The sequence below is a fragment of the Hyla sarda genome, chromosome 9 (assembly GCF_029499605.1).
Source record: "Hyla sarda isolate aHylSar1 chromosome 9, aHylSar1.hap1, whole genome shotgun sequence".
In the NCBI taxonomy this organism is placed as follows: Eukaryota; Metazoa; Chordata; class Amphibia; order Anura; family Hylidae; genus Hyla; species Hyla sarda.
This window is the reverse complement of record NC_079197.1, coordinates 736758-760373: the sequence shown is the minus strand read 5'-3', so window position 1 is coordinate 760373 and position 23616 is coordinate 736758. Positions and strand designations below refer to the sequence as shown.

The 23616-nt window shown below is 46.5% G+C and overlaps 1 long non-coding RNA gene across 1 annotated transcript in view; it reads right to left on the bottom strand.

Annotated features, from left to right (window-relative positions):
- Positions 1-7841: 7841 nt before the first annotated feature.
- The window catches only part of LOC130291039 (uncharacterized), a 47136-nt gene continuing 31361 nt past the window's right edge, over positions 7842-23616 (bottom strand). Inside the window, exons 2-3 of the long non-coding RNA XR_008847774.1 lie at positions 9365-9446; positions 7842-8417 (exon numbers count right to left, since the gene is read on the bottom strand). This is a non-coding gene — a long non-coding RNA (uncharacterized LOC130291039). The remainder of the gene's footprint in view (positions 8418-9364; positions 9447-23616) is intronic.

Here is a 23616-nt window from a genome sequence, read left to right as displayed (position 1 = left end):
GTCTATGGAAAGGGTACTCAACTGGTTACCATGGTCTAAGGAAAGGGTACTCCACTGGTTACCATGGTCCATGGAAAGGGTACTCAACTGGTTAACATGGTCTATGGAAAGGGTACTCAACTGGTTACCATGGTCTAAGGAAAGGGTACTCAACTGGTTACCATGGTCTATGGCAGGGGTACTCAATTGGTTACCATGGTCTATGGAAAGGGTACTCAACTGGTTACCATGGTCTATGGAAAGGGTACTCAACTGGTTACCATGGTCTATGGCAGGGGTACTCAATTGGTTACCATGGTCTATGGAAAGGGTACTCAACTGGTTACCATGGTCTATAGAAAGGGTACTCAACTGGTTACAATGGTCTATGGAAAGGGTACTCAACTGGTTACCATGGTCTATGGAAAGGGTACTCAACTGGTTACAATGGTCTATGGAAAGGGTACTCAACTGGTTACCATGGTCTATGGAAAGGGTACTCAACTGGTTACCATGGTCTATGGAAAGGGTACTCAACTGGTTACCATGGTCTATGGAAAGGGTACTCAACTGGTTACCATGGTCTATGGAAAGGGTACTCAACTGGTTACCATGGTCTATGGAAAGGGTACTCCACTGGTTACCATGGTCCATGGAAAGGGTACTCAACTGGTTAACATGGTCTATGGAAAGGGTACTCAACTGGTTACCATGGTCTAAGGAAAGGGTACTCCACTGGTTACCATGGTCCATGGAAAGGGTACTCAACTGGTTAACATGGTCTATGGAAAGGGTACTCAACTGGTTACCATGGTCTAAGGAAAGGGTACTCAACTGGTTACCATGGTCTATGGCAGGGGTACTCAATTGGTTACCATGGTCTATGGAAAGGGTACTCAACTGGTTACCATGGTCTATGGCAGGGGTACTCAATTGGTTACCATGGTCTATGGAAAGGGTACTCAACTGGTTACCATGGTCTATGGCAGGGGTATTCCATAGAGATGAGCGAACTTACAGTAAATTCGATTCGTCACGAACTTCTCGGCTCTACAGTTGATGACTTTTCCTGCATAAATTAGTTCAGCTTTCAGGTGCTCCGGTGGGCTGGAAAAGGTGGATACACTCCTAGGAGACTCTTTCCTAGGAATGTATCAACCTTTTCCAGCCCACCGGAGCACCTGAAGGCTGAACTAATTTACGCAGGATAAGTCATCAACTGCCGAGCCGAGAAGTTTGTGACAAATCGAATTTACTGTAAGTTCGCTCATCTCTAGTATTCAACCGGTTACCATGGTCTATGGCAGGTGTATTCAACCGGTTACCATTGTCTATGGCAGGGGTATTAAACCGGTTACCATGGTGTACGGCAAGGGTACTCTGGGTTTTGCAACCCCTATCCTGGAAGCATAGGTGGAGAAGGATTACTCTATGCTATCAGGGCAAGCTGAGAGTTGCGGTTTTGCAATACTTGAAGACCAAAGGGAAGATTGTTCTAAGTAAAGAAGCCAGTGTGAATATGTCCTTAAGGAGGATATGAAATGCAGGTGTGGATGTTATTTCAATATTGGGAATTATCTAACATTCCACTATATAGCGTTATATCAACCATGTCAGACTACACAATGTCAAATAAAAATGTTTTTCCAGGGTTAGTGGGTGAAGTATAAATCACTGCACCTGAGGTCGGATCAGTAGAGATCAGCAGGCCGAGCCCTGACAATACTGTGTGGGAAAAGGCCCGGGGCAGAACATCAACCTGTTTTGCAATGACGCGATGATGAGAGCCGCTTTGTCTCTACACGAAATTCTGCCCTTTAACTGCTGGAAACCATTTCACTGCCTGAGCTGCTGCAAGTCGAGACAGAACACTGCCGTCCCGTGCCAATATCCAGAGCGTGAGAAAAATACCAACCTGCGGCCACCGAGCTTGGAAGGTTAGATAAATATCTGGTGTCCCGCGGGCTCCGCACCCCAACAGCTGCCGGGTGGAGAGCGCCAATGGATTCCCTTGTGCACAACATGAAGTAGAACCACCGGAGGCTGTGAAGATTAATAGTTGTCATACAGTGTAAAGCTGGAGTTTTGTTGTACATTTCTCCAGGATAGACAGGGTTAATGCACAGGGTCCTAAAGAGGTCCATGCTGGAAGTTGCTGTTTTGCAACACCTGGAGGTCCACACAAGACCACTGCTGTACTTATGTGGGAGATGGGTATCACTTATTGCCTAAAATGTACCTATGTTGTGTGGTTCCTAATGGGTGCCAGATCCAACCATACATTGGGCCAGTTCCAGCATATTCATATAATGAGAACAAGAACTAAACTGCAGTGAGGTACATGCAGAGTTCCAAAAGAATGAACATGTTCTCTGGAATTCCGTGTGGAACTGTATTGCCGTAAATGGTGACAGGCGACCGCAGCAGATGGTGGTTCGATATCCACACATTCCATGTGGGAACATTGGCCTAATTTTTTCTGCAGGTCCAGAGTCCAGAATTTTTTAGGTAGAATTCTCAGCTATATAAATTATGCAGTGTGAATGGTGCAGCAGAATCCACCTAAAAAATTCCACTGTGCAAACATAGCCTTAGGCTGGAATTACATAAGTGTAATGCAGATCCCTTCTTGCATCCATGTTTCGGCCACAAGTCCCAGCCTAACCGCAGGTCTGACAGCTGTTAGTTTGGGTTATTAGACCCACAGTCGTAATATGGATGTGTCTCTGGTGTGAATCTGGCCTAGGGCTGGGCGGTATATACCGGTTCATACCAAATACCGATTTTTTTGTGCTGCACGATATGAATTTTCCCCCATACCGCAATACCGGATGGGCCCCTCCCCCTCGGGAATGTATTATCAGCCCAGTGCAGCGCTGTCCCCACATCAGGGAACTAATCCTATGTGACCCATTGGCTGTCCGGGCATCCTGGGAGTTGTAGTTTTGCAACAACTGGAGGTCCGCAGGCTGGAGACCACTGGCGTACAGTGAGTTCCATCGCTGGCGGCCCCAACAAAGAGGAGGAGGGCAGTGCTTGCGGGTGACATATGTGAGTAGTACCCTGCTGGGCTGATCATTAATTGGGGGGGGGGCAGAACATGGCGGGTCACATGATTTGGGGAGGGGGGGAAGCCAAACACCGCGTGCGGGTCACATGATTGGGGGGGGGGGGTTTGAAAATACCGTTATATACTGTGGAACCGCCGTAAGTTAAAAAAAAATACCGTGATACACATATTTGGTCATACCGCCCAGCCCTATTCTGGCCTAAGATGAAGAACAGCATGGAGAAATCTACAGATACTGGGCCAACATGACAGATTCTCCTGTGGAGCTCCTATGACCTATGAGTATATTAAAGCCGCACTGTACGTCCTCTCTCTGTCCATGCTCTGACTACAACTGATATTATGTTCCTGCAGCCATGAAGTTACAGAACAGACAGAATTGTGAACGCAGATAAAACCCTGAAAACATTTACTTTCCTGGAGTCCATAGGCAGGGGATCCCAGGAAATTAAGATTTCAATAAGTACATTTTTGTTTTCCTGATCGTCCTACAGCAGCACAATAACATATGGGGCTAGAAAAGCATGTGCTGCCTATGGACTACAGGAAATAAAATTATGGTACCTAAGTAATTTTTTGTTATATTCATTATATTAATACTCTGCAAACAGACTGGACCCCTAACAAAGGCAACCAGTAATCTGTTACCAAGAGAATTATACGTCACGCAGCAAAAAATAAATATTTCTATGATAATAAAATATCACCTGCGAAACAAAATTATCGCAACGTGATTCAGCTTTCCCTATGGGGATAAAAAAACATGTAAACTATGGCCACTATAGGCTTGGCACCACAATGCAGCCACGATAATCTTGCAATTTCCCATTAAATGGAGTTAGCACCAAATGGTCATTGGACCCCAGTCTTAATTGTTTCTGGAAAACATAATCCTGCCTTATATACCCTTCATGAAGAATGATTTTCCAGTCATGGGGAAGTGGAATATGAATTAAGACGTAACATTTCTAGATCTAATGTCCCAGCAGATCGGGGGTTGGCTTCTCATCGGGGGTCCGCTTCTCATCGGGGGTCCACTTCTCATGAGGGGGCTTCTCATCAGGGGTCCGCTTCTCATCGGGGTTCGCTTCTCATCGGGGTTTGCTTCTCATCGGGGGTCCGCTTCTCATCGGGGTTCGCTTCTCATCAGGGGTCTGCTTCTCATCGGGGTTCGCTTCTCATCGGGGTTCGCTTCTCATCAGGGGTCCGCTTCTCATCGGGGTTCGCTTCTCATCTGGGTTCGCTTCTCATCGGGGGTCCGCTTCTCATCGGGGTTCGCTTCTCATCAGGGGTCCGCTTCTCATCGGGGTTCGCTTCTCATCGGGGTTCGCTTCTCATCAGGGGTCCGCTTCTCATCGGGGTTCGCTTCTCATCTGGGTTCGCTTCTCATCGGGGGTCCGCTTCTCATCGGGGTTCGCTTCTCATCAGGGGTCTGCTTCTCATCGGGGGTCCACTTCTCATCAGGGGTCTGCTTCTCATCAGGGGTCTGCTTCTCATCAGGGATCTACTTCTCATCAGGGGTTTGCTTCTCATCAGGGGTCCACTTCTCATCAGGGGTCTACTTCTCATCAGGGGTCTGCTTCTCATCGGGGGTCCGCTTCTCATCAGGGGTCTGCTTCTCATCAGGGGTCTACTTCTCATCTGGGGTCTGCTTCTCATCGGGGGTCTGCTTCTCATCAGGGCTCTGCTTCTCATCGGGGGACCACTTCTCATCGGGGGTCTGCTTCTCATCGGGGGTCCGCTTCTCATCGGGGGTCCGCTTCTCATCAGGGGTCTACTTCTCATCAGGGGTCTGCTTCTCATCGAGGGTCTGCTTCTAATCAGGGCTCTGCTTCTCATCGGGGGTCCGCTTCTCATCGGGGGTCCGCTTCTCATCGGGGGTCCACTTCTCATCGGGGGGGTCCGCTTCTCATCAGGGGGTCTGCTTCTCATCGGGGGGTCTGCTTCTCATCCGGGGTCCACTTCTCATCGGGGGTCCGCTTCTCATCGGGGGTCCGCTTCTAATCAGGGGTCCACGTCTCATCGGGGGGGTCCGCTTCTCATCGGGGGGTCCGCTTCTCATCGAGGGGTCCGCTTCTCATTGGGGGGTCTGCTTCTCATCCTGGGTCCGCTTCTCATCGGGGGGTCCGCTTCTCATCCGGGGTCCGCTTCTCATCGGGGGGTCCGCTTCTCATTGGGGGGTCTGCTTCTCATCCGGGGTCCGCTTCTCATCTGGGGTCCACTTCTCTTTGGGGGTCTGCTTCTCATCGGGGGGGTCCGCTTCTTATCGGGGGGTCCACTTCTCATCGGGGGGTCTGCTTCTCATCCGGGGTCCGCTTCTCATCCGGGGTCCGCTTCTCATCCGGGGTCCGCTTCTCTTTGGGGGTCTGCTTCTCATCGGGGGTCCACTTCTCATCGGGGGTCCGCTTCTCATCAAGGGTCTGCTTCTCCACGCATCTCATCACTCTACACCATAGACTTCACTCTCCATAGAGAACTGTAGGAAGGATTTATGTCCGGACATGTCCCAGGAACAAAACCTGTTACACAAAGCTCTTTACATACAAGCGAAATTCCCTGCAAATCCCCATAACAATGCTGAATTATTGACTAGGGGCAGGATCCCGCCACTCCATCCATCCATGACATAAAACACTAATATTCTACATTCTAGAAAGCAGCGTCCCCAAACCTGTGGTCTCTCCAGCTGCTGCAAAACTATAAAAAACTATAACTCCCATCATGCCCTGACTGTGTTCAGCTGCTACTGTAGCATTGAGAGTAGTGTTTTTTCCAACTTGTGGCTCTCCAAAAGAACATTGCAAAACTACAACTCCCAGCATGCTGGAGGGGGACACTGAGCTACAACTAATTGTATTCTATGGCTGTCCAGACATGCTGGGAGTTGTAGTTTTGCAACAGCTGGAGAGCTAGGGGTTGGGAAACACTGCTCTAGATACTAGTTGCAGCCGAACCCTGTCCGGGCATGGTGGGAGTTGTAGTTTTGCAACAGCTGGACTCACACTGGTTGGGAAACTCTGCTCTGGATACATTACCTCAAGGACACATAACAGGGCTATGCTCCCCCAGATGCCCTGGCCATGGGCTAATAAGCAGCACTGAATAATAACCTTGACCATAAAATACTATTGCTGATCCCATATACAATAACAGATTGCTGATCCCATGTATAATAACAGATTGCTGATCCAATGTATAATAACAGATTGCTGATCCCATGTATAATAACAGATTGCTGATCCAATGTATAATAACAGATTGCTGATCCAATGTATAATAACAGATTGCTGATCCCATATACAATAACAGATTGCTGATCCCATGTATAATAACAGATTGCTGATCCAATGTATAATAACAGATTGCTGATCCCATATACAATAACAGATTGCTGATCCCATATACAATAACAGATTGCTGATCCAATGTATAATAACAGATTGCTGATCCCATGTATAACAGATTGCTGATCCCATATATAATAACAGATTGCTGATCCCATGTATAATAACAGATTGCTGATCCCATATACAATAACAGATTGCTGATCCCATGTATAATAACAGATTGCTGATCCAATGTATAACAGATTGCTGATCCCATGTATAACAGATTGCTGATCCCATGTATAACAGATTGCTGATCCCATATATAATAACATTGCTGATCCCATGTATAATAACAGATTGCTGATCCCATGTATAACTGATTGCTGATCCCATATATAATAACATTGCTGATCCCATGTATAATAACAGATTGCTGATCCCATGTATAACAGATTGCTGATCGCATATATAATAACATTGCTGATCCCATGTATAATAACAGATTGCTGATCCCATGTATAACAGATTGCTGATCCCATATACAATAACAGATTGCTGATCCCATGTATAATAACAGATTGCTGATCCAATGTATAATAACAGATTGCTGATCCCATGTATAACAGATTGCTGATCCCATATATAACAGATTGCTGATCCCATATATAATAACAGATTGCTGATCCCATGTATAACAGATTGTTGATCCCATTTATAATAACAGATTGCTGATCCCATATTCATTAACATTGCTGATCCCATGTATAATAACAGATTGCTGATCCCATATATAACAGATTGCTGATGCCATATATAATAACAGATTGCTGATCCCATGTATAACAGATTGTTGATCCCATTTATAATAACAGATTGCTGATCCCATATTCATTAACATTGCTGATCTCATGTATAATAACAGATTGCTGATCCCTTGTATAATGACAGATTGCTGATCACATATATAACAACCGATTGCTGATCCCATGTATAATAACAGATTGCTGATCCCTTGTATAATAACAGATTGCTGATCCCATGTATAATAACAGATTGCTGATCCCAAGTACAATAACAGATTGCTGATCCCATATATAATAACAGATTGCTGATCCCATATGCAATAACCTTGCTGATCCCTTGTATAATAACAGATTTCTGATCACATATATAATAACAGATTGCTGATCCCTTGTATAATAACAGATTGCTGATCCCATATATAATAACAGATTGCTGATCCCATATGTAATAACAGATTGCTGATCCCATATATAATAACAGATTGCTGATCCCATGTGTAATAACAGATTGCTGATCCCATATGTAATAACAGATTGCTGATCCCATGTATAACAGATTGCTGATCCCATGTATAATAACAGATTGCTGATCTCTTGTATAATAACAGATTGCTGATCCCTTGTGCACACACATGTATTCAAACCCCTTAAAGCCTCAGAAATACCTTTATTTATGATTATTGCCATTTTTTGTTAGTCTTGACTTAGACCATGAACATTCAATGCTGGGAAAATTCTACCCCTTGAATGCCCCGGGAGCAGAGGGGAGGGGGGGGGGTAACACTCTTATCTCCAAGCCAGAAGTTGTTGAGCAAATTTAGAAATAAAGTGTTTGCCATTCGTGTCGCGACGTGAATCGGGATCTGGCTGGAAAGAGATGTGAAGTGATAAGAGCCTGACGTGACCTGAGAAGGTGCACCTGCCTGCGCGGTCACTGGGTGTGAACGCGTCGCTGTAATGCCGAGCACTAGACATGAACGTACACGTGTGTAGATAGAACATACATAGCACAGGTGCGGACCCCCGCACGGCCACTGACATTGGCACCATCCTGATCGTGTTTTCTTAGCTTTCCTCCATAAGTTCAGGCCTTGCTTTTGTTCTGCTCTGTACATACAGGAATCCAGGTGTTACTGATATTTTTTTGAAATTCCCTGTAAATTCCAGTCCTGGAGTCGGCTTCTTCTCATAAGTGGTTACAATTTCCATTCGGCCTATTCTTAGTTATATCTGTCCCTAGAAAACACAAAGTGATGGCACCTGTAGGAGCTATAATGGCAGCCGGGTTGTTGTCACCCAGACAGTATGGCACAAGTCCAGGTTTTATTTACAGCAGAAACATAACAATACTACTAACTTAGGCCCCTTTCACACTACAGGTAGGATCCTGTAAAAACCTCCGTTATTAGTCCCAGCAAAAAACCTCACTGAAAGCTACACAGACTGAAAGCTGCTGCACAGAGCTTGAGGTCTTCTATTCATCACAGCACTGCAACAATGTGAGGGCAGAAGTGCCCCCCCAGCAGGCTTCTTTGATGTCATGCCTGCTGTGAAATGCCCACTTTCTCCTGCTAGGAAATTGTGAGCAAGAAAAAAGGTAAGATACACAGCTTTTTAAAGCTCTGAAATATTTTTAAGGGCAGGAGGAGTGTTAGGAGTAGTTAGGGAACATAGCCTGAGTTAGTTTATAAAAGTTTATTTGGAGACAGGTACTCTTTAAAGTAATATGGGCACAACTGATAGATTGTGCAAAGCCAGGTGTAGGGCCTGGGGGGTGCAGTGCAGGACACTGAAAAGAAGAAATCCTGGAGTCATGCTCCTAAATAGCTCTGCACATTAGGCTCAGTCTCCAGTCCTTAGAAGAAAGAAGGACTAGAAACTAACTGTCAGGAAAGAAGAAATAAGGTCTGGAGACTGAGCAGTCAGGAGAGAAGAAATTAGGGCTGGAGACAAAGAAGTCAGGAGAGAAGAATTAAGGGCTGGAGAATGAGCAGTCAGGAGAGAAGAAATAAGGACTGGAAACTAAGCTGTCAAGATAGAAGAAATAAGGGCTGGAGACTGAGTCATTTGGTATAATTTCCTTATATGATAGAACATGACCGAAGAGAGAAAAAGCTAAATTTATGGAAAGTACAAGTGTAAGTGTCACATAATATGAAAAAATATTCAGAAAGGCGTCTTACATTAAAGGTCTTCCACAAGACACAACACTGTAGGGGCCATCAGTGTCTCCCCCCGGAGATCAGTTATAGATACAATGATTTTCTGAAATAGTAAAAAGTAATTAATGTATAATAAATATATAATAGTGAAGAACTGGCGGAATCATCAGCCCAAACCTCTTCCATCATCGTTTCATCCCATACAGACAGAGCCTGGAGCACTAACCTTGTGCAGGATCCGGCCAGGTCCGGTCTCTTTATTACTGTGTACATAGAAACACAGAAACTTCACAGGGTTCAAGTCTCCTTGTAAAAATCTATTGTATCTAAATACAAGTCCAACAACTTTCTCCTGGAAAAGCCTCCGGATGTTTATGGGTAAACAAAGCAAATAGGCCAACAATTCAAAAGATTGCACCAATTTATCCATGTTATGTACAATAAAACACAACCCATACACAATGTATCCATGTTATGTATATAATACAGGGCATCAGATATGGTGAGAGAGGGGCTGGAGACTGAGCCATCAGATATGGTGAGAGGGGCTGGAGACTGAGCCATCAGGTATGGTGAGAGGGGCTGGAGACTGAGCCATCAGATACATAGAGAGGGGCTGGAGACTGAGCCATCAGATACATAGAGAGGGGCTGGAGACTGAGCCATCAGACACATACAGAGGGCTGGAGACTGAGCCGTCAGATACATAGAGAGGGGCTGGAGACTGAGCCATCAGATACATAGAGAGGGTCTGGAGACTGAGCCATCAGATACATAGAGAGGGGCTGGAGACTGAGCCATCAGATACATAGAGAGGGGCTGGAGACTGAGCCATCAGACACATACAGAGGGCTGGAGACTGAGCCGTCAGATACATAGAGAGGGGCTGGAGACTGAGCCATCAGATACAGAGAGAGGGGCTGGAGACTGAGCCATCAGGTATGGTGAGAGGGGCTGGAGACTGAGCCATCAGATACATAGAGAGGGGCTGGAGACTGAGCCATCAGATATGGTGAGAGGGGCTGGAGACTGAGCCATCAGATACATAGAGAGGGGCTGGAGACTGAGCCATCAGATATGGTGAGAGGGGCTGGAGACTGAGCCATCAGATACATAGAGAGGGTCTGGAGACTGAGCCATCAGATACATAGAGAGGGGCTGGAGACTGAGCCATCAGATACATAGAGAGGGGCTGGAGACTGAGCCATCAGACACATACAGAGGGGCTGGAGACTGAGCCATCAGATATGGTGAGAGGGGCTGGAGACTGAGCCGTCAGATACATAGAGAGGGGCTGGAGACTGAGCCATCAGATACAGAGAGAGGGGCTGGAGACTGAGCCATCAGGTATGGTGAGAGGGGCTGGAGACTGAGCCATCAGATACATAGAGAGGGGCTGGAGACTGAGCCATCAGATATGGTGAGAGGGGCTGGAGACTGAGCCATCAGATACATAGAGAGGGGCTGGAGACTGAGCCATCAGATACATAAAGAGGGGCTGGAGACTGAGCCATCAGATACATAGAGAGGGGCTGGAGACTGAGCCATCAGATACATAGAGAGGGGCTTGAGACTGAGCCATCAGATACATAGAGAGGGTCTGGAGACTGAGCCATCAGATATGGTGAGAGGGGCTGGAGACTGAGCCATCAGATACATAGAGAGGGGCTGGAGACTGAGCCACCAGATACATAAAGAGGGGCTGGAGACTGAGCCATCAGATACATAGAGAGGGGCTGGAGACTGAGCCATCAGATACATAGAGAGGGGCTGGAGACTGAGCCATCAGATACATAGAGAGGGGCTGGAGACTGAGCCATCAGACACATACAGAGGGCTGGAGACTGAGCCGTCAGATACATAGAGAGGGGCTGGAGACTGAGCCATCAGATACAGAGAGAGGGGCTGGAGACTGAGCCATCAGATATGGTGAGAGGGGCTGGAGACTGAGCCATCAGATACATAGAGAGGGTCTGGAGACTGAGCCATCAGATATGGTGAGAGGGGCTGGAGACTGAGCCATCAGATACATAGAGAGGGTCTGGAGACTGAGCCATCAGATATGGTGAGAGGGGCTGGAGACTGAGCCATCAGATACATAGAGAGGGGCTTGAGACTGAGCCATCAGATACAGAGAGAGGGTCTGGAGACTGAGCCATCAGATATGGTGAGAGGGGCTGGAGACTGAGCCATCAGATACATAGAGAGGGGCTGGAGACTGAGCCATCAGATATGGTGAGAGGGGCTGGAGACTGAGCCATCAGATACATAGAGAGGGGCTTGAGACTGAGCCATCAGATACATAGAGAGGGTCTGGAGACTGAGCCATCAGATACATAGAGAGGGTCTGGAGACTGAGCCATCAGATACATAGAGAGGGTCTGGAGACTGAGCCATCAGATACATAGAGAGGGTCTGGAGACTGAGCCATCAGATACATAGAGAGGGTCTGGAGACTGAGCCATCAGATACATAGAGAGGGTCTGGAGACTGAGCCATCAGATATGGTGAGAGGGGCTGGAGACTGAGCCATCAGATACATAGAGAGGGGCTGGAGACTGAGCCATCAGATACATAGAGAGGGGCTGGAGACTGAGCCATCAGATACATAGAGAGGGGCTGGAGACTGAGCCATCAGATACATAGAGAGGGGCTGGAGACTGAGCCATCAGATACATAGAGAGGGGCTGGAGACTGAGCCATCAGAGAGGGGTTGAAGACCAAGGAGTGATCAGGAGAGGAGAGAAGGGCTGGAGACTGAGGAGCCATCAAGAGAGGAGAGAGAGGGGATGGAAATCCAACCATCAGGAAAGAAGAGATATAGGCCGGAGACTGAGCCATCAAGAAAGCAGAAATAAGTGCTGGAGACTAAGCCATCAGTAGAGAAGAAATACAGGTTGGAGACTAAGCCAAGAGGACAGAAGAAATAAGGACTGGAGACTAAGCCATCAGGAGAGAAGAAATACAGGTTGGAGACTAAGCCAAGAGGACAGAAGAAATAAGGACTGGAGACTAAGCCATCAGGAGAGAAGGAGGGAGTCATGTACAGAGAGGCTGGAGACAGAGCCATAGGGCAGCTACACTGACAGATTTCCCTCAGAACAGTACACAACAGCTGCACGATATGAGAGAACATGACAGAAAAGAAATGGAGCAAAATGTATGGGAAGCACAAGTGTAAGTGTAATGTAATATAAAAAATATAATGCAATAGTAAAGAAAAATGCATTCAGAAAGGCGTCTTACATTAAAGGTCTACAACACTGTAGGGGCCATCAGTGTCTCCCCCCGGAGATCAGTTATAGATACAATGATTTTCTGAAATAGTAAAAAGTAATTAATGTATAATAAATATATAATAGTGAAGAACTGGCGGAATCATCAGCCCAAACCTCTTCCATCATCGTTTCATCTCATACAGACAGAGCCTGGAGCTCTAACCTTGTGCAGGATCTGGCCGGGTCCGGTCTCTTTATTACTGTGTACATATAAACACAGAAACTTCACAGGGTTCAAGTCTCCTTGTAAAAATCAATTGTATCTAAATACAAGTCCAACAACTTTCTCCTGGAAAAGTCTCCGGATGTTTATGGGTAAACAAAGCAAATAGGCCAACAATTCAAAAGATTGCACCAATGTATCCATGTTATGTACAATAAAACACAACCCAGATTTATTCCCCTGTCCTACAGTCACCTCTCCCCTCCTGACATGGCTGATAACAGAGAACAATAGATTATATTCACCTGTCCTACAGTCACCTCTCACCTCCTGACATGGCTGATAGCATAACAATAGATTATATTCACCTGTCCTACAGTCACCTCTCCCCTCATGACATGGCTGATAACAGAGAACAATAGATATATTCACCTGTCCTACAGTCACCTCTCCCCTCCTGACATGGCTGATAACAGAGAACAATAGATTGTATTCACCTGTCCTACAGTCACCTCTCCCCTCCTGACATGGCTGATAACAGAGAACAATATATTATATTCACCTGTCCTACAGTCACTTCTCCCCTCCTGACATGGCTGATAACAGAGAACAATAGATATATTCACCTGTCCTACAGTCACCTCTCCTCTCCTGACATGGCTGATAACAGAGAACAATAGATTGTATTCACCTGTCCTACAGTCACCTCTCCTCTCCTGACATGGCTGATAACAGAGAACAATAGATTGTATTCACCTGTCCTACAGTCACCTCTCCCCTCCTGACATGGCTGATAACAGAGAACAATAGATTATATTCACCTGTCCTACAGTCACCTCTCCTCTCCTGACATCGCTGATAACAGAGAACGATAGATATATTCACCTGTCCTACAGTCACCTCTCCTCCTGACATGGCTGATAACAGAGAACAATAGATTGTATTCACCTGTCCTACTCACCTCTCCCTCCTGACATGGCTGATAACAGAGAACAATAGATTGCATTCACCTGTCCTACAGTCACCTCTCCTCTTCTGACATGGCTAATAACAGAGAACAATAGATACATTCACCTGTCCTACAGTCACCTCTCCCTCCTGACATGGCTGAAAAAAGAGAACAATAGATTGTATTTATCTGTCCTACAGTCACCTCTCCTGACATGGCTGATAACAGAGAACAATATATATATATTTACCTGTCCTACAGTCACCTCTCCTTTCCTGACTTGGCTGATAACAGAGAGCAATAGATATATTCACCTGTCCTACAGTCACCTCTCCCCTCCTGACATGGCTGATAACAGAGAGCAATAGATATATTCACCTGTCCTACAGTCACCTCTCCCCTCCTGACATGGCTGATAACAGAGAGCAATAGATATATTCACCTGTCCTACAGTCACCTCTCCCCTCCTGACTTGGCTGATAACAGAGAGCAATAGATATATTCACCTGTCCTACAGTCACCTCTCCCCTCCTGACATGGCTGATAACAGAGAACGATAGATTGTATTCACCTGTCCTACAGTCACCTCTCCTGATTTGACTGATAACAGAGAACACAATGGCTGTCCAGGCATGCTGAAAGTTGTAGTTCTGCAACATCTGGGAGGTCCACAGTAGATCACTGTCTAAAAGATGAGTGCCACCAGAAAGGGCAGTCACTGATCCTCATACTTCCATGGCAAAAAGCAGCAGATTCCAGCGCCCATATTTATAGTGCCCAAACTCCTGCAATGCCTGGGGCAGGTCTGTCATGAAGACATCCAGTGCAAGAGTCATGCAGCGTAAACCAATGTGACCTGGGAGCTAAGAACAGCAACCACGGATGTCCACGCTGGCACCACTGTGAAGCTCCTGTCATAAGACTGTGGCCCAATCCCTGCTCCCGTGTCATACGATGTATGGTTGAAGTGGCGTGCGCCTCCATGTAACATCACGAGAACACGTGAAGGATGGAGGTCTGAGGCCTGTACCCCCCATCGGTGCCCAGTCACACTCCGTATTTATACCTGTATTATTCTTCTTTGGTTACATAAACCTGTCGGAAAATTATACAAAAGAAAAAAAAAAGTACCCCCCCCCCCCCCCTATTTACTAATATACAACAGTATGAGGCTAAGTATGTAAAAAAGCCACAAAAAATGCCCCAAGATACAGTTTTTGTGATTCTTTCATCATGTGACTCAAGCATTTCTATTGAAGAACTAAGAAAAAAAATGCCCTCAAAAAAACATCAAAGTATTTGGATTGGGCATATTGGATTTGGGCATTTTTGCCTTAAAAGAAAAGTGAAATTCCACCCTGAGGATATGTCCCCAAGTGAAGATAGCAAAAAAAACACGTGGAAACATCCCCTAAGACCATGTTCACATAATGCAGATCTGCTGCAGATTATCCACAACAGATTTTAGATACAGGTTTTTTTTTTGAGTGCAGAAGTTCTTCAGATTTTCTGCACCGTAGGAACATAACCCTAACAGGAAGTTGTTATTTCTGCAATAACCTTATAGATAAGTATAGATTAAGTAAAGATGATCCTATATATTGAAAGCATTATAACAATCCAAGTCATAGATCAGCGTTTCCCAACCAGGGTGCCTCCAGCTGTTGCAACACTTCAACTCCCAGCATAGATTATCCCTTTTACTTTGGCCACAAAAAAAAAAAATAATTAAACTGCAAATGTCAAAAATTGTACTCCCAGAATATAAATCATTTTTCCATCTTGGTTCTTCTGCGGCTCCTTCAACACCCAATAAAATTGTGGAGGCGTAAAAAAAAAAAATCCTGGAATAACCTGAGTAAAGCGCAATTCACACCACAACGTGATGACCCGGCTGAAGTCACATCTTCACTACCAATACGTTCAGTCTCCATCCAGTCTTCATGCTACAGGCCCATCAGGTCTGACGCACCACGTCCTGATATCATCCGTTTTTTGTACAGCTTGATTTCCCATTTCCAAAAAAGAAAGAAAAACTGAACGACAATGAAAAAATTTAAACTATGATAAAATACTAATAAAATAAAACTACAAAAAGTTAAAAATAAATGTGTGCAAAGAAAAGAAAAAAAACATCTTTGTTATACAAAAGTTCCATCTGGGAGGCTGATGTGTGGAGCTGTGTGTATCCAGCCCGGAGGATGAGGAGGCTGCAGAGCTCACAGGGTTGTAGCAGAGTCGTATAGTGACAGCAGAGGATGTGACAGCAGAGCCTGGGAAACAGATCTGGCTCTACCTGTACGTCTGGTTGTGAGAAGGTAAAACAAACAGGAGCTGACAACAATCTCCATCTAATGCTTTATTACAGCCCACACATCTCACGTCAGGGCCAGAGCACAGCAACCTGTCATACAATGTGCCCGGGACACGAGGGTCATGTGATACAATGTGCCTGGGACACGAGGGTCATGTGATACAATGTGCCTGGGACACAGGGGTCATGTGATACAATGTGCCCGGGACACGAGGGTCATGTGATACAATGTGCCCGGGACACAAGGGTCATGTGATACAATGTGCCCGGGACACAAGGGTCATGTGATACAATGTGCCCGGGACACGAGGGTCATGTGATACAATGTGCCAGGGACACAAGGGTCATGTGATACAATGTGCCTGGGACACAAGGGTCACGAGGGTCATGTGATACAATGTGCCTGGGACACGAGGGTCATGTGATACAATGTGCCCGGGACACAAGGGTCATGTGATACAATGTGCCTGGGACACAAGGGTCATGTGATACAATGTGCCCGGGACACAAGGGTCATGTGATACAATGTGCCTGGGACACAAGGGTCATGTGATACAATGTGCCTGGGACACAAGGGTCACGAGGGTCATGTGATACAATGTGCCTGGGACACGAGGGTCATGTGATACAATGTGCCTGGGACACGAGGGTCATGTGATACAATGTGCCCGGGACACAAGGGTCATGTGATACAATGTGCCTGGGACACGAGGGTCATGTGATACAATGTGCCCGGGACACGAGAGTCATGTGATACAATGTGCCTGGGACATAAGGGTCATGTGATACAATGTGCCTGGGACACTAGGGTCACAAGGGTCATGTGATACAATGTGCCCGGGACACGAGGGTCATGTGATACAATGTGCCCGGGACACCAGAGTCATGTGATACAATGTGCCTGGCACACGAGGGTCATGTGATACAATGTGCCTGGGAAACAAGGGTCATGTGATACAATGTGCCCGGGACACGAGAGTCATGTGATACAATGTGCCCGGGACACGAGGGTCATATGATACAATGTGTCTGGGACACGAGGGTCATGTGATACAATGTGCCTGGGACACGAGGGTCATGTGATACAATGTGCCCGGGACACCAGAGTCATGTGATACAATGTGCCTGGCACACGAGGGTCATGTGATACAATGTACCTGGGACACAAGGGTCATGTGATACAATGTGCCCGGGACACGAGAGTCATGTGATACAATGTGCCTGGGACATAAGGGTCATGTGATACAATGTGCCTGGGACACGAGGGTCATGTGATACAATGTGCCTGGGACACGGGGGTCATGTGATACAATGTGCTCGGGACACGAGGGTCATGTGATACAATGTGCCTGGGACACAAGGGTCATGTGATACAATGTTCCCGGGACACGAGGGTCATGTGATACAATGTGCCTGGGACACAGGGGTCATGTGATACAATGTGCCTGGGACACGAGGGTCATGTGATACAATGTTCCCGGGACACAAGGGTCATGTGATACAATGTGCCCGGGACACAAGGGTCATGTGATACAATGTGCCCAGGACATGAGGGTCATGTGATTCAATGAATTCCCTCCCAGGATGTTTAAGGGGGGACGACGTCAGAGAGGACATGTCCCCCAGTTGTGCAGCATTTGTCCGCCGGATGTGCGCAGCATGTGTCCCCCGGATGTGCGCAGCATGTGTGTGTATTTTTGAAAAACTCTACTGACTTGCATAGTAGTGAAAATTGTGTCAGACCTTCAGAATAAATCCACAAGTGAACAAAAACAACCTAAAGAAATGTCAGTGGGCATCACCCAGAATTCTGCGGGGCCTGACGATGGCCGCCTTGCCCCAGTTGCGCTCGGCACCTGCTGACACCCCCCACGGTATGAATCACGCAGACAAGCCCCGGCACTGACTATTTACACACAGGTTCTTTCTATTAGTCATGATGAATGTAGGAGAATCGTGGGAAAGCAGATTTTGTATGAACCATAAACAGGTTGAAACCTGAAGTCGTCTTAATCCAGTTTCTGGTGATGCAACAAAAAATAATTATTCTTGGGCTTATTTACCTCTTTATTATTGAGGTGATTTCATCATGAGTGGAGCCAGGACCATCCCCGCCATCTCCACCAGGAATGGTGCTCTCTTTTTGCTTAGATTCCAACAACAAGAACAGAGCAAGAAGCCAATTATCTAAATGACAGATAATCATAACTCCCATTATGCGCGGCTGGAGGTCGGAGATTGTTTTTATTATTGTATTTAAAAGCAGCGCTCAGGGCGAAACAATTTCTTGACTTCCCGCCAGTACCATGCTGTAGTTATACCGATGTGCCGATCCTAACCAAACGGCTTCATATTTCAACAACATGCTGCCTTCCTGCTCACCCATGTGACTGTCCAAAACCCACATTTGTTACTATTACAAATACCACAGGTGTAAACAGCGCAAAAAAAAACTGTGCTACATTTATTATTAATTTTAGACACTTTAAAGACACTCATTCCACACATCGGACTAAACGAACATGTTGTAGGCCAGTATTTCCCTGGGTGCCTCCAGCTGTTGAATGAGAGTTTTAGGACCGCTGTCCTTATGTCCCAAAAAGATCTTTTTGGACACAGGTGATTCTACTGCGGGCCCGCAGCCACTGTAAATAAGCAGAGGCTGCTGGGAAGTCGAGTGTGCAAGCACGTCACAGACAAGCAGGTTCTGTGGAGATAAGTTTTAGAGAAGACATCACCTGTGATTGACCTAAAAAAGACGTCACCTGTCAGTTACCTAAAGAGGACGTTACCTGTGATTCACTCTAAAGAAGACGTCACCTGTGAATCACGTAAATACGTCACATGTGATTCACCTAAAGACGACATCACCTGTGTCACCTAAAGACGACGTCACCTGTGTCACCTAAAGACGACATCACCTGTGATTCAACCGAAGAAGACGTCACCTGTGAATCACGTAAAGACGTCACCTATGGTTCACCTAAAGACGACATCACCTGTGTCACCTAAAGACGACGTCACCTGTGTCACCTAAAGACGACATCACCTGTGTCACCTAAAGACGACATCACCTGTGTCACCTAAAGACGACGTCACCTGTGTCACCTAAAGACGACATCACCTGTGTCACCTAAAGACGACATCACCTGTGTCACCTAAAGACGACGTCACCTGTGTCACCTAAAGACGACATCACCTGTGTCACCTAAAGACGACATCACCTGTGTCACCTAAAGACGACGTCACCTGTGTCACCTAAAGACGACATCACCTGTGTCACCTAAAGACGACATCACCTGTGTCACCTAAAGACGACGTCACCTGTGTCACCTAAAGACGACATCACCTGTGTCACCTAAAGAGGACGTCACCTGTGTCACCTAAAGACGACATCACCTGTGTCACCTAAAGAAGACATCACCTGTCAGTCATCCAAAGACGGCGTCACCTGTGTCACTTAAAGACGACATCACCTGTGTCACCTAAAGACGACATCACCTGTGATTCAACCGAAGAAGACGTCACCTGTGAATCACGTAAAGACGTCACCTATGGTTCACCTAAAGAAGACATCACCTGTCAGTCATCCAAAGACGGCGTCACCTGTGATTCACCTAAAGAAGACGTCACCTAAGAGTCACCTAAAGACATCACCTGAGCAAAGATAGGGGATAAGATGTCTGATCGCGGGGGTCCCGCTGCTGGGGCCCCCCGAGATCTCCCACAGCCCCCGGTGTTCATGACGTTACGGCCACCCCCCCCCTCGTGATGTCACGCCATGCCCCCGCCATTCATGTCTATGGGAGGGGGCATGGTGTCACAAGGGGGCGTGGTCGTGACGTCATGATCACGGCCTCCGGCTCTGAGCGTTCTGAACAAAATGTAGCACCGGAGTAGCCCCTTAAGGCAGCACTTCCCAAAATCTGTTCCTGGTGCACCAGGATTTTGGCACGTCCATATTTCATGATAGCGACGCCTATCTCAAGCAAACATAGATAAGCGGCAGCCGGCAAATAGAATGTTATTTTTTTTTCTTTCGAAAGAAGATAAAAGAAATTGGACAATTGAGTCCTTTCAGATGATCGGAGTCAATACTGAGCATGGGAAAAAACAGGGATGGATCTGGACTCTGGGGCCGCTTTGCTAATACAGAGAGGTGATAGATAGGAGACAAGGTAAATGGGAAATGTAGATTAACATAGCAATTTATTTCCTTATACAATCTTTGGGAACATATGGATCAATTGTTATTTATTTAAGTTATAAACATTTTAATTTCCCAAATAAAAAACAAACGCAGCTGCGAATGAAGTCTCCATCAGGCTCCATCCTGAGCTCTGCAGAACAACTACTCCCAACAGACCCCAAAAAAACAGACGCTGTCTAAGCATACTGGAAGATAGAAAAAATGTTAAAGAAAGTGAGACAGACCCTTAGATGTTGAAAAACTACAACCCCCAGCATGCCCAGACAGCCGTTGGCATGCTGGGAGTTGTAGTTTTGTAACATGTGGAGATCTCTAATTTGGAAACCAGTACTATACTGGGATATGGAGGTGTGATACAGATGCCAGTGAATTCTGAGAGTTGTAGTTTTGCAATATGTGGAAGTCCAGTTTACAGATTAGAACTACACTGGGATATGAAGATGTGAGTCAGCTGCCAGTGTGTGCTGGGAGTTGTAGTATTACATCTAGAGTTCCATGGTTTGTAGACCAGTACTATACTTGGATATGGAGCTATGATTCAGCTGCCAGTGCATGCTGGGAGTTGTAGTTTTGTAACATGTGGAGACCTATAGTTTGGAAACCAGTACTATACTGGGATATGAGATATGATACAGCTTCCAGTGTGTGCTGGGAGTTGTAGTTCTGCGACAGCTGCAGGTTGGGGTCACTATTGTAAAGATTTCCCAGGGACGCTGGCAGCTCGTCCGCCGGGGCTGAGGTCAGGAGTGGAGAATGTCTTGGATCTGCTGGTTTACTTTACTTCTCCCTGTGGTATAGGGCTGGGAAAGAAAAGGAGGCGTCCAGTCGAGGAAAGGATTTGTCAGATTCCCATGGAAGAATGTGATATGAATGTAAGAGCTGACATGGCGGGGCGCGATTCTTGTTATAGGACATCTCTGCTGTCACCCGCCAGGGCGAGATGACTCTGCATTCACCACAAGAACAGCTGCGCCCCCCCCATCTTCCTCCCACCTATAAATAGGATTTATATCAGTTTATTTTTTAATGTATAGTCTATAAATACTCATAAAAGCAAAAAGTCATCCATCATCTGGACCTAATGGACTTTTACTGTCGCCTCCATTTATCATGAAGAATCGGAGTGAACTGCGGGCACGGAGCTGAGGATATGGCTGGGAAATCGCTGACCAGGAGCCCCATAAATACTTTACTAAAGATCTCCTGCCATTTATACCGTACACCAGATTTCTGCAGCAAAAAACAGACGTATGAACATTTATTATGTTTAGGAGAATTTTGAAATACTTTTGCGGCTTGATCAACAGGAGGAGTGACAGTGATGAGGGGTTGTTTATCTGACATAGGAGAAAGATGTCAAGCACCATAAAATTCACCAAGTTTTTGGGTCACAATTTTAACTTAAAGGGGCACTCCGGAGGAAATAAAATGTTTTCAAATCAACTGGTCCCAGGATATTATACAGACTTGTAAATTATTTCTATTTAAAAGTCTTAACCCTTCCAGTACTTATCAGCTGCTGTATGCTCCACAGGAAGTTAAGTAGTTCTTTCCATTCTGACCCCAGTGCTCTCTGTTGACACCTCTGTCTGTGTCACGAACTGTCCAGAGCAGTATCAAATCTCCATAGCAAGCCTCTCCTGCCCTGGACAGTTCCTGACATGGACAGACGTGGTCAGACTGGAAGCACTGTGGTCAGACTGGAAATAACTACACAACTTCCTGTGGACCATACAGCAGTTGATAAGTACTGGAAGGATTAAGATTTTATATAGAAGTAATTTACAAATTTGGAGAACTTTCTTTTTTTTATATAACTGTTTTTTTTATTAAAGAATTTTTCTTTAAAACAGATATTTGAGAATAAGAAAATAAAAGTACCGTATATACTCGAGTATAAGCCGAGTTTTTCAGCACGATTTTTCGTGCTGAAAACACCCCCCTCGGCTTATACTCGAGTGAACTCCCCCACCCGCAGTGGTCTTCAACCTGCGGACCTCCAGAGGTTTCAAAACTACAACTCCCAGCAAGCCCGGGCAGCCATCGGCTGTCCGGGCTTGCTGGGAGTTGTAGTTTTGAAACCTCCGGAGGTCCGCAGGTTGAAGACCACTGCGGCCTTCAACATCATCCAGCCCCCTCTCACCCCCTTTAGTTCTGAGTACTCACCTCCGCTCGGCGCTGGTCCGGTCCTGCAGGACTGTCCGGTGAGGAGGTGGTCCGGTGGGATAGTGGTTCCGGGCTGCTATCTTCACCGGGGAGGCCTCTTCTAAGCGCTTCGGGCCCGGCCTCAGAATAGTCACGTTGCCGTGACAACGACGCAGAGGTGCGTTCATTGCCAACGTACTTCTGCGTCATTGTCAAGGCAACGCCTCTATTCCGGGCCGGAAGCGCGGAGAAGAGGCGCCCCCGGTGAAGATAGCAGCCCGGACCACCTCCTCACCGGACCACCTCCTCACCGGACAGCCCTGCAGGACCGGACCAGCGCCGAGCGGAGGTGAGTACTCAGAACTAAAGGGGGTGAGAGGGGGGCTGGATGATGTTGAAGGCCGCAGTGGTCTTCAACCTGCGGACCTCCGGAGGTTTCAAAACTACAACTCCCAGCAAGCCCGGACAGCCGATGGCTGCCCGGGCTTGCTGGGAGTTGTAGTTTTGAAACCTCTGGAGGTCCGCAGGTTGAAGACCACTGAGGGCGAATGATGAGAAGAGGATGATGAAGGGGGGGTGTGGGGATGATGAAGGGGGGTGGGGATGATGAAGGGGGGGTGTGTGGGATGATTACAAGGGGATGATGAAGGGGGGATGTGTGGGATGATAAGGGGATGATGAAGGGGGGATGTGTGGGATGATAAGGGGATGATGAAGGGGGGATGTGCGGGATGATAAGGGGATGATGAAGGGGGGATGTGTGGGATGATGACAAGGGGATGATGAAGGGGGGATGTGTGGGATGATGACAAGGGGATGATGAAGGGGGGATGTGTGGGATGATAAGGGGATGATGAAGGGGGGGATGTGTGGGATGATGACAAGGGGATGATGATGAGGATGTTAATGACGGGTCTGGATGATGACAGGGGGGGATGAGGTATTTCCCACCCTAGGCTTATACTCGAGTCAATAACTTTTCCTGGGATTTTGGGTTGAAATTAGGGGTCTCGGCTTATACTCGGGTCGGCTTATACTCGAGTATATACGGTACATAGAATAATAAACAGAGTCATTACATATTAATAAGACCAGGTTACAATATGATAACATAGATCCAGCTGTAAAGATGTTGTAAAGTCCGGATTATTTCAGGTCGGCTCTGTGAGTATCCGGGGAAGACCCCACATCAGAGACATGAAGCTTAGATAAAA